Source organism: Ascaphus truei, chromosome 5 (genome assembly GCF_040206685.1).
Source record: "Ascaphus truei isolate aAscTru1 chromosome 5, aAscTru1.hap1, whole genome shotgun sequence".
Lineage (NCBI taxonomy): Eukaryota > Metazoa > Chordata > Amphibia > Anura > Ascaphidae > Ascaphus > Ascaphus truei.
Genome location: NC_134487.1, coordinates 43,546,803 through 43,562,711, shown reverse-complemented (window position 1 = coordinate 43,562,711; position 15,909 = coordinate 43,546,803).

Below are 15,909 nucleotides of genomic sequence, written 5' to 3'. Positions count from 1 at the left end.
GGAGGACTAAACACCCCCCTCCCCACCCCCCTCTTACTCCTCGCCCCAAAAGTTTTTCTGTGCAATAAAGTTAGAGATAATGTGTGTATGATATGTCTTGTCTGTGGTGCGGTTCATACGTATAAATGCACTGCACCGCCGTGTTCGTCACAGTTTTTTTACTTTTGGGGAAACCATTAATAAAAATGTATGTGAGTTGTGTGGGATATGCACTGCGCCGTTGTTAACGTCGCGGTTTTTTTTCGTTTGGAAAATGATTTATGTACTGTTATAATCTTGTTGTAAAGATTCGCTGCATAATAAAAGAATTTTCAAACAAAAGCTGTCTGTGGGTGGTTTTCTGGTATGCACCTTAACCCTGGCTGTGCTCAAAGCTGTGACCATGCAGCAAGCTTAAGCCTATAGGGAACCATGTTAAAAATGGTTTTTGAGGCAAAAAGTGACACTGTGTGCTCATTTGCATGTCATTTCCCAGAATCCCTTGCTGCAGTGGAAGTGCTGTATGCTGGGTGATAATGGGGAAAGGCGGGGTTGCAGACCTGCCTAAGACATGCAGATGAGCATTCAGTTGTATTTGCATATTTGCTTTCCTGTGGAGGGTTTTTGTCACTTTTTTTACTCACCATAACTTAACTCAGTATTATGGTATAGCCTATCCCATAGCCTCTCATGCATACCCAGTTAAAATCAACCCCACACTGATGAGACCCATCAAGGTTGAAACAGCTGTCTGTGGGTGGTTTTCTGGGTATGCACCTTAACCCTGGCTGTGCTCAAAGCTGTGACCATGCAGCAAGCTTAAGCCTATAGGGAACCATGTTAATAATGGTTTTTGAGGCAAAAAGTGACACTGTGTGCTCATTTGCATGTCATTTCCCAGAATCCCTTGCTGCAGTGGAAGTGCTGTATGCTGGGTGATAATGGGGAAAGGCGGGGTTGCAGACCTGCCTAAGACATGCAGATGAGCATACAGTTGTATTTGCATATATATATATATATATATATATATATATAATCAAAAATAAATAGATGATACCGTTCTGTGGCTAACGAAATGCTTTTATTTGTGCGAGCTTTCGAGATACACTGATCTCTTCTTCCGGCGATGTTACAATGAATGAAGCAAGGATAACTTAAAAACAGTGTCTCTTGGAATGTTATCTGTGCTAATATATATATTAGTATAATATATATAATATTATATATATATATATATACAGTGTTCGACAAATCACCCAAAAATCTACTCGCCCAACCAAAAAATCTACTCAAAGGTGTAAAATAAGTGTATACAAGCGCTAGTGCAACAATTGCAAACAAACAGGAGAAACAAAACCTGAGATACAGTCCTAGGGGGTAGGTAGTCCTGGAGCTGCCGTAGAGGGTTAATCTGGGATCTTCCAACCAGATATGCAAGATGTGGATAGAAAAACCTCTTATGGCGCTGAGGGTAGGTGGCTGGAACAAAAGTCTTGTGCTGAGGTTTCTGTTGTATAAGCTCAGAGAGGGAGACAAGAGAAATACAAACAACACAATAGTGTATTATCCTTTAGACAATATAAGACATGTGGATGGAAAATGAAGCAATTTATTAATTAAAACAATTGTGACTACAATTGAAATAAAACATGAACTGTAAAATAAACAGGTATTCTGGTCATCCAGGGACACCGTAGCTGAGTCAATCCGGCGGTGACGTCAGCGGAGGAGACGCGCGAAATCCACGCGGTGTTGTTGAATGCACGAGTATTCCTGAGATCTCCCCGCACGCTCTAAGCAGACGTCCGGCACCCCACAGCAGACGGCTACCCTGGCTAAAGACCCCGTACCAATGCACATGTCCTACTCCAGGACGGTGAGTAGGATTTCAGTTTTACCTCTGGTGGAGCAGCAAGGCTTCTCTCTGCTTAAATGCTGAGAAGCCCCTATCTCTTTTATTAACAGAAGATAATCCACTGTTTATTTTACAGTTCATGTTTTATTTCAATTGTAGTCACAATTGTTTTAATTAATAAATTGCTTCATTTTCCATCCACATGTCTTATATTGTCTAAAGGATAATACACTATTGTGTTGTTTGTATTTCTCTTGTCTCCCTCTCTGAGCTTATACAACAGAAACCTCAGCACAAGACTTTTGTTCCAGCCACCTACCCTCAGCGCCATAAGAGGTTTTTCTATCCACAAAAAATCTACTCGCCACCTAGTCCCGCCCCCCAACCCCGCCCCTAGTCCCGCCCCCAACCCTAGTCCCGCCCCCAACCCCGCTTTAAAATAAAATATATAAATAAAATACATTTAATAAATTCCTAGTCAGAACAACATTAATTTTTGACATAAATGTATTTATTGTATTACATTATACTACAATTAGCCTTGTTACGTGTGTGTGTGAGTAAATTTCAGATCTAGAAATAAAAGCCAGATGTGAATGACTAGTTTCCTGAACCTCTTAACCAGTGTCTGGACGCCCCCGCTTCACAATATCTAAAGCAGTAATCCCGCCTGGGATCTTACCTGATCCGCAGTCCCTCAATGTCCAGGTACCTCATTCCCGCAATGTTACACATTGGAGGGGATGTGTTCCCTACCTGTCTTCTGGGTTAGGGGGGGATTCCGATATCACAGCAGTATAGGTTATTTCGGTGTAGTATAGGGCAAGTAAGATATAAAGGGTAAATAAGCGATCCAGAGTGTGGGGGGGTTAGAGAGATAGAGGGAGGGAGAGAGTGGGGGGGAGAGAGAGAGAGTGTGTGGGGGGGGGGGGAGAGAGAGAGAGAGTGTGTGGGGGGGAGAGAGAGAGAGTGTGGGGGGGAGAGAGAGAGAGTGTGGGGGGGAGAGAGAGAGTGTGTGGGGGGGAGAGAGAGTGGGGGGGAGAAGAGAGAGTGGGGGGAGACAGAAGAGAGAGAGAGAGTGGGGGCAGAGAGAGAGAGTGGGGGCAGAGAGAGAGAGAGAGTGGGGGCAGAGAGAGAGAGAGTGGGGGGAGAGAGAGAGAGAGTGGGGGGCGAGAGAGAGTGGGGGGAGAGAGAGTGGGGGAGAGAGAGAGAGAGTGAGAGTGGGGGGGGAGAGAGAGAGTGGGGGGGGAGAGAGAGAGTGGGGGGGGGAGAGAGAGTGTGGGGGGAGAGAGAGAGAGTGTGGGGGGAGAGAGAGAGAGTGTGGGGGGAGAGAGAGAGAGAGTGTGGGGGGGAGAGAGGAGAGGAGTGGGGGGAGAGAGAGAGGAGGAGAGAGAGAAGGGGGGGAGAGAGAGTGGGGGCAGAGAGAGAGAGAGAGAGAGAGAGGGGGAGAGAGAGTGGGGGCAGAGAGAGAGAGAGTGTGGGAGGGAGAGAGAGAGTGGGGGGAGAGAGAGAGAGGAGAGAGAGAGAGGGGGGGAGAGAGAGTGGGGGCAGAGAGAGAGAGAGAGAGAGAGAGAGAGGGGGAGAGAGAGAGTGGGGGGAGAGAGAGTGGGGGGGGGAGAGAGAGAGGAGTGGGGGGGGGAGAGAGAGAGTGGGGGGGAGAGAGAGAGTGGGGGGAGAGAGAGAGAGTGAGTGGGGTGAAGAGAGAGAGAGTGGGGTGAAGAGAGAGAGAGAGTGGGGGAGAGAGAGAGAGAGTGGGGGGGAGAGAGAGAGAGAGAGTGGGGGAGAGAGAGAGAGAGTGGGGGGAGAGAGAGAGAGTGGGGGGAGAGAGAGAGTGGGGGGAGAGAGAGAGAGAGTGGGGGGAGAGAGAGAGAGAGTGGGGGGAGAGAGAGAGAGAGTGGGGGGAGAGAGAGAGAGAGTGGGGGGGAGAGAGAGAGAGAGAGAGTGGGGGAGAGAGAGAGAGAGAGAGAGAGAGAGTGGGGGGAGAGAGAGAGAGAGAGAGAGTGGGGGAGAGAGAGGAGGAGAGTGGGGGGAGAGAGAGAGAGAGAGAGTGGGGGAGAGAGAGAGAGAGAGAGTGGGGGGAGAGAGAGAGAGTGGGGGAGAGAGAGAGAGAGTGGGGGGAGAGAGAGAGAGAGAGTGGGGGGAGAAGAGAGAGAGTGGGGGGAGAGAGAGAGAGAGTGGGGGAGAGAGAGAGAGTGGGGGGAGAGAGAGAGAGTGGGGGGAGAGAGAGCGAGAGTGGGGGGAGAGAGAGAGAGAGTGGGGGGAGAGAGAGAGAGGAGAGAGAGAGAGTGGGGGGAGAGAGAGAGAGTGGGGGGAGAGTTAGAGAGAGAGAGAGTGGGGGGAGTGAGAGAGGGTGTGGGGGAGAGAGAGAGGGTTGTGGGGGAGAGAGAGAGGGTGTGGGGGAGAGAGAGGGTGTGGGGGAGAGAGAGGGTGTGGGGGAGAGAGAGGGTGTGGGGGAGAGAGAGAGGGTGTGGGGGAGAGAGAGAGGGTGTGGGGGGAGAGAGAGAGGGTGTGGGGGAGAGAGAGAGGGTGGGGGGGGAGAGAGAGGGTGGGGGGGGGAGAGAGAGGGTGGGGGGGGGAAGAGAGAGGGTGGGGGGGGGAGAGAGAGGGTGGGGGGGAGAGAGAGGGTGTGGGGGAGAGAGGGTGTGGGGGAAAGAGAGAGTGTGGGGGAAAGAGAGAGTGTGGGGGGAGAGACACAGAGGGGAGAAACGGTGGGTGACACACAGAGGGTGGGTGATACACAGAGAGGGTGACTGACTGGGGGGGGGGGTGACTGACTGGGGGGGGTGACTGACTGAGGGGGGTGACTGACTGAGGGGGGTGACTGACTGAGGGGGGGACTGACTGGGGGGGGACTGACTGGGGGGGTGGTGACTGACTGGGGGGGGTGGTGACTGACTGGGGGGGTGGTGACTGACTGGGGGGGGGTGGTGACTGACTGGGGGGGTGGTGACTGACTGGGGGGGTGGTGACTGACTGAGGGGGGTGGTGACTGACTGGGGGGGGTGGGTGACTGATTGGGGGGGTGGTGACTGATTGGGGGGGTACCTCTGGTGTCACACACATACACATGCTCCCATACACACATACACTTGCTCCCATACACATGCTCCCATACACATACACTTGCTCCCATACACTTGCTCCCATACACATACACACATACACTTGCTCCCATACACATACACACATTCACATGCTCCCATACACATACACACATACACATGCTCCCATACACATACACATGCTCCCATACACATACACACATACACTTGCTCACATACACTTGCTCACATACACTTGCTCCCATACACTTGCTCCCATACACTTGCTCCCATACACTTGCTCACACACACACACACACACGGGGGGGGGGGGAAGGAAAGGCCACGACCAGCACCACCACCACGCTCCTCCCCCACCCACCCCCCGCTCGTGGGGGGGGGGGCAGGCCGACCCCCCCCCCCCCCCATACCTCACGCGGGCATATTGGAAGCTTTGGGGAGGCAGGGTGGGTGGGAGGCACGTGGCGAGGTATCCCCCAGGGGACAGTCAGCCCCGCAGTGGCCGCCACTACCCTGCTCTTCTCGCCGGCATGTCTTCACAGTGCGCGGCCAAGCAGCTTTGCAGACTGCTTCTTCCCCCCAGCCCGCGGCGGCATGAAGCTAGCTGGCGGGGAGGCGGCAGAGTAGGTGGGAGTCACGTGGTTAGGGCAGAGTCCCCCCCCCCCCCCTCCCGCACGCCAACCGGGCTGCAAGCAGTGGGGACCTCCCGCCCGGATCAGCGATCGGTGGATCGAGGGGGAAGGGGACAGGAGCAGGGGACAGGAGGAGGGGAAGGGGACAGGAGCAGGGGACAGGCGGAGGGGAAGGGGACAGGCGGAGGGGAAGGGGACAGGAGCAGGGGACAGGAGGAGGGGAAGGGGACAGGAGGAGGGGAAGGGGACAGGAGCAGGGGACAGGAGCAGAAGAAGGGGACAGGAGGAGGGGAAGGGGACAGGGGACGGGGACAGGAGGAGGGGACAGGAGAGCTGCCGCGGTGGGGAGTAGGGAGCCATGTAGGGACCAGGGGGATCGCAGGGAAGGAGCAGAGGGGCCGCAGCATGGCGTGTACTTACTCTTGATGTCCGGGCAGAAAGAATGGCTGCTCGTTGGGGGCGGGCTCATATAGAGCCTGGCCGCACGCCCACAAATCCTGGGAGCGCGCGCCAAACAGCAGTCAGGTAGGGAGTTTTTTTTTTTTTGTTTTTTTTTAAGCGCGAGCAGGGAAATTTCAGCGCGAACGGGGGAAATTTAAAAAAAAAACACGTGTGCTGCTTGGGCCAATGTTTACTCGCCTGGGGGTTAAATCCACCCGCCCCGGGCAAGTAAATGTATAGGATTGTCGAACACTGTATATATATATATATATATATATATATATATATATATATATATATATATATCAGTAAATATATATATATATATATATATATATATACTCACACACACTGTGTGTGTGTGTGTGTGTGTGTGTGTGTGTGTGTGTGTGTGTGTGTGTGTGTGTGTGTGTGTGTGTGTGTGTGTGTGTGTGTGTGTGTGTGTGTGTGTGTGTGTGTGTGTGTGTGTGTGTGTGTGTGTGTGTGTGTGTGTGTGTGTGTGTGTGTGTGTGTGTGTGTACATATATCCATAGAGACTACAGATATATTAATACACACTAACAGATCTGTTATTCTAACCACAACTCATACATGATCACATGCCAACATTATGAAGTATGAAAGAAGATGAAGGTAAGTAATGTATTACAGAGTTAAGACACCAGAAAACACAACTTCAAGATGTATGCTGTTATATATATAGTTACTTAAAGTTGGATGTAAATAGTATTAGCATGCAATGACTATCTACATTACCAAACAAACCCACATACATAAAATGTTGAACAACAGCTAAGTGAATGTCAGCTTCTATAAACATGGCAACTGTGTAATGTTGTACCATTAATCAACTGATGATTAATACATAATCATATGTTATAAAATATGCCTTAATTCAGACAGTGAACATTTATAAACCTTCATGTGTACAAGGACATACTTGAATGTTTTCAAGCATCTGTACATGATCATACATACAGTATGCATGAAATATTCTGCAGTATACACCACCAGGACAACAGCACATTTAGTGAATGTGATTATTTATTTTTGTTTATCCTTTTGAGAGCGAGTCACAGGCCTGCTTGTTGGCTGTTGTGTTTGCCTTTTCCCTTTGCCAACTACTTTGGCCTTAACTGTACGACTTGTACTGGCCTGTGGCAGTTCTGTGGCACTGGGTGTGGGCTGTGACACTTCAGGAGCACTGGGTGTGGGCTGTGGCACTTCAGGCGCACTGGGTGTGGGCTGTGGCACTTCAGGGGCACTGGGTGTGGGCTGTGGCACTTCAGGGGCACTGGGTGTGGGCTGTGGCACTTCAGGGGCACTGGGTGTGCGCTGTGGCACTTCAGGGGCACTGGGTATGGGATGTGACACTTCAGGGGCACTGGGTGTGGGATGTGGCACTTCAGGGGCACTGGGTGTGGGTTGTGGCAGTTGTGAACCAATTGGTAAACATTGCACGAATGATGGTGGAGCCGTTTCCTGTTTTGGTGTTTTAATCTTGTTCCAAAAGCTGGTTAGGAGTAATTGTTGGGCTAACTTTCTTTTTCGTGTCTCATTTTAGGGTGTCCCTTCCAGATTTTGAACAGATGTAAGCGGTTGGATGTTGACAGGGACCTGCACAGAACTTGCACCTACTGTACCGGTATCATCCAGAACTGGGGAATGAAGAACTGATGACTCAGGAGAAAAACTAGCAGCATGTAAAGATCCATCCTCAGATGGGGTAAAGTGGAATTGTTGTTCTCTTGCTCTAATTCTCAACTATTGCTTGTAATGTCCTGTTTACATTTTGTATTTCTTTAGGAACTTGGATGATGACTCTTTCTAGTTCTGACATTTGTGATATTGTCATTTCCTGCTGTGATATCATCCTTTCCTGTTGTGATATCATCCTTTCAAGCACTGACATCATTTCTGAATGGCGACGATTTTCTTCAACCAAGATTCTTTCTTCAGAAGCTGCAATAGCTGAGTAGGTGTCACGAGCAGGAGGACTTGAATGCTGGGTTAATCGACGAGTGGGAACATCTTCATGGTCACTTGAGTGAATTCGTCCTTCAGTGGCAACATCTGCTTCTACAAATAAATGAAGACATTATGAACTGCAATGGAACTTTCTGTTGTTTATCAATATAATGAGAGTTGTTCTCACAGTGTAACACATAACATGTTTCCATAAGTTTTCTGTTGTGTCAAATTAAAATTTTGTTTGAAGTAACAATTATGTTTTGACTCAGTGTGAAAGAAGAATGAATAAAAGGTTGTTGTAACCTCACAACTCCTAGCTGATAGTTTACATCACACACAATACATGTTGTCATTACAAACTACATTTTCTGTGACAATAACTGATGTGAAGTTAATTACATGTGAAAGGCATTTATTTAGCATGGCAAAATAACATCTAGAAATGTACATATTAGATGTCCTGCACCTCATACACTCATCTTCCAGGCTTGATGATCAGCTGGATGAGCCAGGTGATGAGACTTGTTCAGTGTGAGGTGACACATGAGCTTCAGGAGCAACTATATAGAAGAATAACATAAGAATTTTATTGACATGTGTACATAATTAACATACAGTTTGTGTAGTTGGAGTATTTATGGCTAAATATCAGCATCACTTAATGAAATGACAAGATGTTTCTGGCAAGCTGTACATTATCCATCTTAACATCAATGAACATGTGAACCTAATTGGCACATTTATTGTAAAAACCATACACCATACAACATACAATGTTCATGCAGGAATACGTTGCTAAATTAAGTGTTCTGTTGTACATACACTGCATATGTTGTGTAGTAATCTAAAAATAATAATGTACATCACTACCATAACAGCAAAGTTGACTCTGCTTATAATTCAGTACCTAATTGTGGAAATGTGAAGTAATGCTTTTAGTGATCTGTGTGAACAATTAAGAGAAGCAGGTGTAGCGCTCAATGTGCCTGACACTCATCAGCACATGTAGTGTGTCGCTCACAGATGCTACTGGTGTGATAATGTGGAGTTTATATAAGGTTCAAAGAAGATATGAGTGAACGAATGACTAACGTACGTTTTCATATATAGTGGGCTGGTGGGTGAAAGTCTTCATAGAATTACCATTTCAAATGAATGTGATGAACTTTTGTTCACCTTGTCAGCTTCTAATAACTGTAGTCCCTCCCCCAAGACGTGACAGCACCCTGACCTTTATTTTGTTTCTACCACCTGTAAGGCATCCCAAAAAACTTGACCGTAACATGACCCTCTGATCTGGCTCAGTGCCCAACCCCACCGCCTGTGTTCTCCTCTATGCTGTGATTACATATTAATTGCAGCTGGTTTCACACACTGGTACATGAGCGAAATAAAAATCTGAAGTGAGCTACATATGAACACAATTAAATAACATATGCTACATGTTCCTATTTATGCTCTCAGTATACTACATGAAGCAAAAAACAAACTTTAATTAAACATAACGAAATGTGTTAGTGCAAACTATGTATGTTCGCCTTTGAATGCACTATCTTCCATGCAAGACTTGATGAGGCAGTAATGTCCTGTTTATAGGTGTAACATAAATTATCACTAAATTATGTATATATATATATATATAGCAACTGTAAATATTACTGTATGCTCATTTGCATGTGTTAGACAGGACTGCAACCCTGTCTTTCCCCATCATCGGCCAGCATACAGCACTTCCACTGCAGCAAGGGATTCTGGGAAATGACATGCAAATAAACACTCAGTGCCACCTTTTGCCACCATATATATTAATTGTTACTTTTTGTAGGACAACTAGATATATAGATAGATAGATAGATAGATAGATAGATAGATAGATAGATAGATAGATAGATAGATAGATAGATAGATAGATAGATAGATATAGAGAGAGAGACATATATACAGATATATATGTAGGTATGCTTATATTGGTAAGAAAGTATAAGTAGCAGTGGAAATATAGATAAGAACTGTAACCTACGACACGCCTAGTACAGTAACATTTGTCACCTGGTGGAAATGGAGCCGAATAAATTCCGATATCTCTGTCCCCGGGCAAACCCTCCACGACAACAGGAAGACATTTTTCCCGCATCTGCTCCTCCAATTGTGTTAAGATTAGAGCTTGTGCTGGCGGGCCACCTCTAGTGCCAGAAGCATGCATCCGTTGTACTTGTATTTTTTTCTTTAAGTTTGCCCTGATATCATCAAATCTCTTCTGACAATTCGTCCGGTCCCTGACATGATTCCCACACGCAGACACAGCCACTGTTATTTGATCCCACATTTCATTTCTGATGCTGAACTTGTCCGCCCTTGAAATACATACAAAATATATGACGTTAATTATTATTATAAAAACGATCAGTGTCCTAAACTGCTACCTGTTCCAAGAGATACCAAACATGCTGGTTTAGGTGTAATATGTGTACCACATGAGCATTTACGTGTAAACATAGAAATGTAAGGAAGCTTGCATGAATATTGTATGAACATTGGCAACATTTTGAGACCGATTGTTATGGTCGTTCTAAAGCATGAAGGAATATGTGTGTAACAATGAACTTTTATTGATAGCTATTATAGAATAATATTTTGATATTAAGACATCTCACATGACGTAGGATAACATGTCTTTGAAGAATGAATGCAAAGATAGACTTACCTAGTAAATGGCCATACAGACAGTCATAGTGCTCCAGAATCCCTGTGACAAGAACTGTGTTTTCCTGTTCATTGAACCGAGGATTACGTGGCCGCTCCAGACGTTTCTTCCGAATACGTGCAGGCCCAGAATTTGGCTGCTGCTGACTGGACTCTCCTTCTTCCAATGGAAGAGACTCCAAAAGCGGCCCAGCAGCAACCACCTCACCACCAGACACCCCAGTGGCACCAGCAACAGAGCCACCAGCAGCACTCGCACTCACAGTAACACCACTCGCACTCCCAGCAACACCAGTCACACTCACAGCAACACCACTCGCACTCCCAGCAACACCATTCGCACTCGCAGCAACAGCACTACCCTGAATCCTACGTTCACTCAGACGCGTACTCGCACGACTACAAGTACCACTCACACCAGCATCACTCTTCCCACGCCTTGCGGCCATACCTCTAGCACTCACAAAGAACAGAAAAGAAATTTAAAGCCAATCGCACTGAACACTTACAAATTGAAAACAAGACAAAGATGTAAACAAAACAACACAGGACAAACCTCTCACAATACACCACAACTGTCTCAGTCAATATGAAATATACAAATCGGCCAGCTCTGTGTGTCTCTCTCTCTCTCACTCCCAACAACACAGAAAATGAATAAAAATACACGCTGCCTTTAAATGGACCGCTCAATCAAAAAAATGCTTGCTTCGGCAGATTCAGCTAGAAGTTTCATTGGCGAACCTAACAGCAGCCCGCCATGCACGCCGATACACCTGTGTGTGATCGGCAAATCATCGGCAGAGTGGGAGCAAATGTTTTTGGCTTGATTCGGAAGGGATTCGGCACTTATTGCATACGGAGAGGGAAAATCGCCAGAACCATGCCGATAAGGTACCCTTGGTGATTGCACTTTTTCGGCGCTTACTGCATAGAGCCCTAAATGAAATAACCCAGAGCAAACGATTGATTACAAGAGAACAGATCAATCTGCAGCTTAGCTAATCACTTGTCAGTGTGCTGATTGTATTGATGCACATATTGAATAAGAAAAAAATATATATGTATTATTTTTTTTTAAACGGCAGCATGAACTACAGCTTTAAAGGGGGAAAAATAAAAATGTTTTTAAAAAACGTCAGCTTGGACTGCTGCTTTAAAACCAATCGGTCTAAATGCCCTTGTGATGAAGGAGGGAGTAGTGTCAGACTCAACAGTAGTAGAACCCACAACCACGCCATTCAGGGCAGCAGCTCTAGCATTGAACTTAACTGGAAGCTTGGAAGCTCCACTGGCAAACTGAAAGTGGAAATTGTCTGCTTTTAGATTGTTTTAAAAACTGCATTTGCCCGTCTTAAAGATCTGGAGGGAAGGATACATATACAAACATTTGAGCAAATTAAATCCGCAACGGATATCCCAGACGCAGAATTTTTTAGGTATCTCCAGATCAGAGATTTTTACAACAAACCCCCAATTAGACCAGCACGCACCAATTTTGAGCAGCTTTGTTCCAGAGACGCGGACACAAGGGGACTCACATCTAGAATGTACAGGGAAGTGGTCTGTCCGGAGACAACAATCGAGACCCGGTTAAGCTACATTCGACAATGGGAGACTGACCTAGGGGAGACGCTAGAGGACGAGGACTGGGAGCAGATCACACAAGCAGTAGCTAAAAGCTCCATATGTACCACACTAAAGGAGAACGCGTATAAGGTCCTGATGCGATGGTACTACACCCCAGCTAGATTGGCTAAATTTGTTAAGGGCTACTCTCCGCTCTGCCCAAAACAGTGCGGGGAGGTGGCTGACCTGCGACACATGCTGTGGTCCTGCATGAAAGTGGTCCCGATTTGGGAACAGATTAGAGATTGGTTACAGCGGATTCTCGGTTGGGAGATCCCCCTGGACCCGTGGTTGTTCGTGCTGGGCAGACGGATCCAGGGTATGTCAAATGCGACGCACAAATTAATCGCGCATTTTGCAACAGCCACTAGATGCGAAATTGCAGCATTATGGAAGCAACCAGAAGTCCCAGTTATCCCTAAGATTCGAAATAGGATTTGGCACGTTTGCCGGATGGAGCAATTAACGAGTTTGGTTAATGACACCGGCACAAACTTTCTAAAAGTCTGGACGCCTTGGCTGGCACAGACAGATATCCCCGGGGTGGATGCTACCGCAATCTTGCTTTAATAGGTTTAGGCGCGTTCTCCTCTGGTTGTCAGAGACCGGACGACAAATAGCGACGAACAGGTAGTCGACAGCCCCCTACGTAGGAGCCCCCCTAGACAAAACAATAGGGAAAACACTATGTGCTCGAGATAGGAGCAAGGAGTACTAACCGAAAAGACATGAAGCCCTTAAGAGACAACTCGTCATCAGGAGCATCCGGAGAAGACCGCCCCCCTCCCCTTCCCCCTCCCCGTCCCCCCTCCCTCCCTCACCTGTCCGTCGTCTGGTTTGTCTTGTCTGTCCTGTCTGTGTTGTCCTTGTTTCGTATTGTGGCAGTTAACGTTGCCGGATGTATGTTTAAAAAAAATTATTGGGGGGAAGTAACACAATGGGCTGTGATACAATGTACAAATATGCGACCCCAATAAAGAAAAGTTGAAGTTGGAAAAAAAAAAAAAACTGCATTTGCATACGTAACTGTAAGGAGCCGGGAGTGCTCCCCACTCACCTGCAGCTCCGCCGGGTCCTCCCGCGGCACACAGGCAGCCTTCCTACAAGACACCGATCGCAGCTCCACGTGGGCGCGCGTGCGCGCACGCCAATGCTCCTCTTCAAGGGTTGGTCCTGCGTGTATGCCCGGTCACGCGCCCGCAAGCACTGCTACATGGAGGCGTGGCCACACGGAGGCACACCAGACCCTTAAAGGCACAGTACCTCAAACTATTGCTGCTACTAAATACAACCTTACTACTGGGCTTTATGGCTCCTCCCCTGGGACTCATGCTGGACCTATCCCTGCCGTAGCCTGGCCCTTCCACACACCCCCACCTTGCTGCGCTGCCATTGGGTCCTCTCTCCCATATATACCCTACAGTTTCACTAACTCATCGGCTGAGCATAGAACCAGTTGTTCTCATCACTCTCTGCCTCCCTAGTCCTGTCTTGTTTTGCAGTCTTCCTCGTGTACCGAACCGGCTTCCTCTACGACTACCCGCACCTCTGGCATCCCGAACTTGGCATATGGCAATATGACTCTCCGCACCTCTGGCACCCCGAACCTGGCAAACGGTAAACGATTACGTCCTCTCTATAACCCCGGACTTGGCGAACAGCACCCTCTACCATCCGTACCTCTCCTGCCCCGACCCGGACTCCCAGACCACTCTACTCTCAAGACGTGCCCTCGTGGCTGTGGGTGGCGTTATATCCTATCCCACCTCAGCACCGTGGTCCCGCCTCATTTGTGGTGAGCTCGTCCTGACATTATGCTCAGCCCTACAAACATGGACCCCGCTGAGGTGGAGCGTACTTTAAATTCCCACACGAATCTCTTCACCAGGCTAGAGACTTATCTGGAACAAGCTGATAGGCGAATGGATACGTTACAGCAGAGCCTTCATTCCCTTACCGTTCAAGTCCGAGCTCACCCATGGGAACCTTCACCCGTGGCCCCCATAGCCTCCGCAACAGCCTTTCCAGCACCTCCTATTGCTTTGGAACCCCGTATTCCTGCTCCCAAACACTATGCTGGGGACCCCCAAGGATGTAGGGGCTTCCTTAACCAATGCCTCATCCAATTTCGACTCTCGCCCTCTCGTTTTGTCTCTTCCGTCTCCAGGTTCGGCTATATCGTGGCTCTTCTCATTGAAGAGGCGCTGGCATGGGCTTCTCCCATCTGGGAACAACAAGGTCCCCTCACACAGGACATCGATCTCTTCGTCCATGAGTTCCGATGAGTCTTCGACACCCCTGCACGGCAGTTAACGGCAGCATCCTCTCTTCATCATATAACCCAGGGAGATCGACCCGTCACCCGGTACGCTGTGGAGTTCCGCACACTTGCTGCTCAGACGGGATGGAACAATGAAGCACTATCTTCAGCGTTTTGGCAAGGTCTGTCTGAATCCCTAAAGGATGAGCTCGCAACGCGGGAACGTCCCACTGACCTAGAGGATTTGATCGGTCTGTGTGTTCGAGTGGACCAGCGTCTGCAGGAGCGGAGGACCGAACGTTCTCGTTACCGTCAACGGGTTTCAAGGCATCTTGCTCCATCGTTCGTGGCTCCTACACCCCCTTCCGGGGATGCCCGGAACCAATGCAGTTGGGAGGTAACAAGCTGTCTTCTGCCGAGAAACAACGTCGGCGCAATGCCGGTCTCTGCATGTACTGTGGCAATTCCGGTCACGTAGTACTCCAGTGTCCCCACAAGCCGGGAAACGCCAACTCCCAATGAAATCCCGGAGAGTTTCGTTGGGAATACTGACCCTTTCTCCCATCATCAAAGACGTCCTTCACACCAGGATACTGTTGCCCGTAACGCTGTCTGGAGAGGGGTTTCACACTCAAGCACGGGCGTTCATTGACTCCGGTTCCGCAGGCAATTTCATCGATGAGACCTTTGCTAGACCGAACAATATTCAACTTATCAGTAAGCATACGCCAGTAGGTCTGGAGGCCATTGACGGTCGACCTCTACAGCCGGCATTCATCATGCTACAGACGGTGCCTCTCCTACTGCAGTTCGTCGACGTTCATACGGAGATCATTACCCTCGATGTTATCCACACTCCCTCTGTTGAGCTGAGGGCCTTCCTTGGCTTCAACTCCATAATCCTCGCATCGATTGGACGGATCGGGAACCCATCCAGTGGGGTGCTCCATGTGCCAAGACATGTACCAGGATTTTCCACAAGATTGGTGGGGTGTCTACCATGCCAGAGAAGGTTGACTCCCTACCTTCTGTGTATTTGGAATTCCGTGATGTGTTCGACAAAGCACGTTCCGAGGTTCTACCTCCGCACCGTTCTTTCGACTGTCCTATTGACCTACTACCTGGGGCACCTCTTCCCAGAGGACGATCCTATCCTCTCTCTCTCCCAGAGACTAAAGCCATGAACACCTACATTGCAGAGAATTTAGAGAAGGGTTTCATCCGAAAGTCTTCCTCTCCAGTCGGAGCAGGCTTCTTTTTCGTCAAAAAGAAGGACGGTTCTCTTCGTCCATGCATAGACTACCGGGGTTTGAATAACATCACACGCAAGAACCGCTACCCGCTGCCCTTGATACCGGAACTCTTCGACCGTCTTCA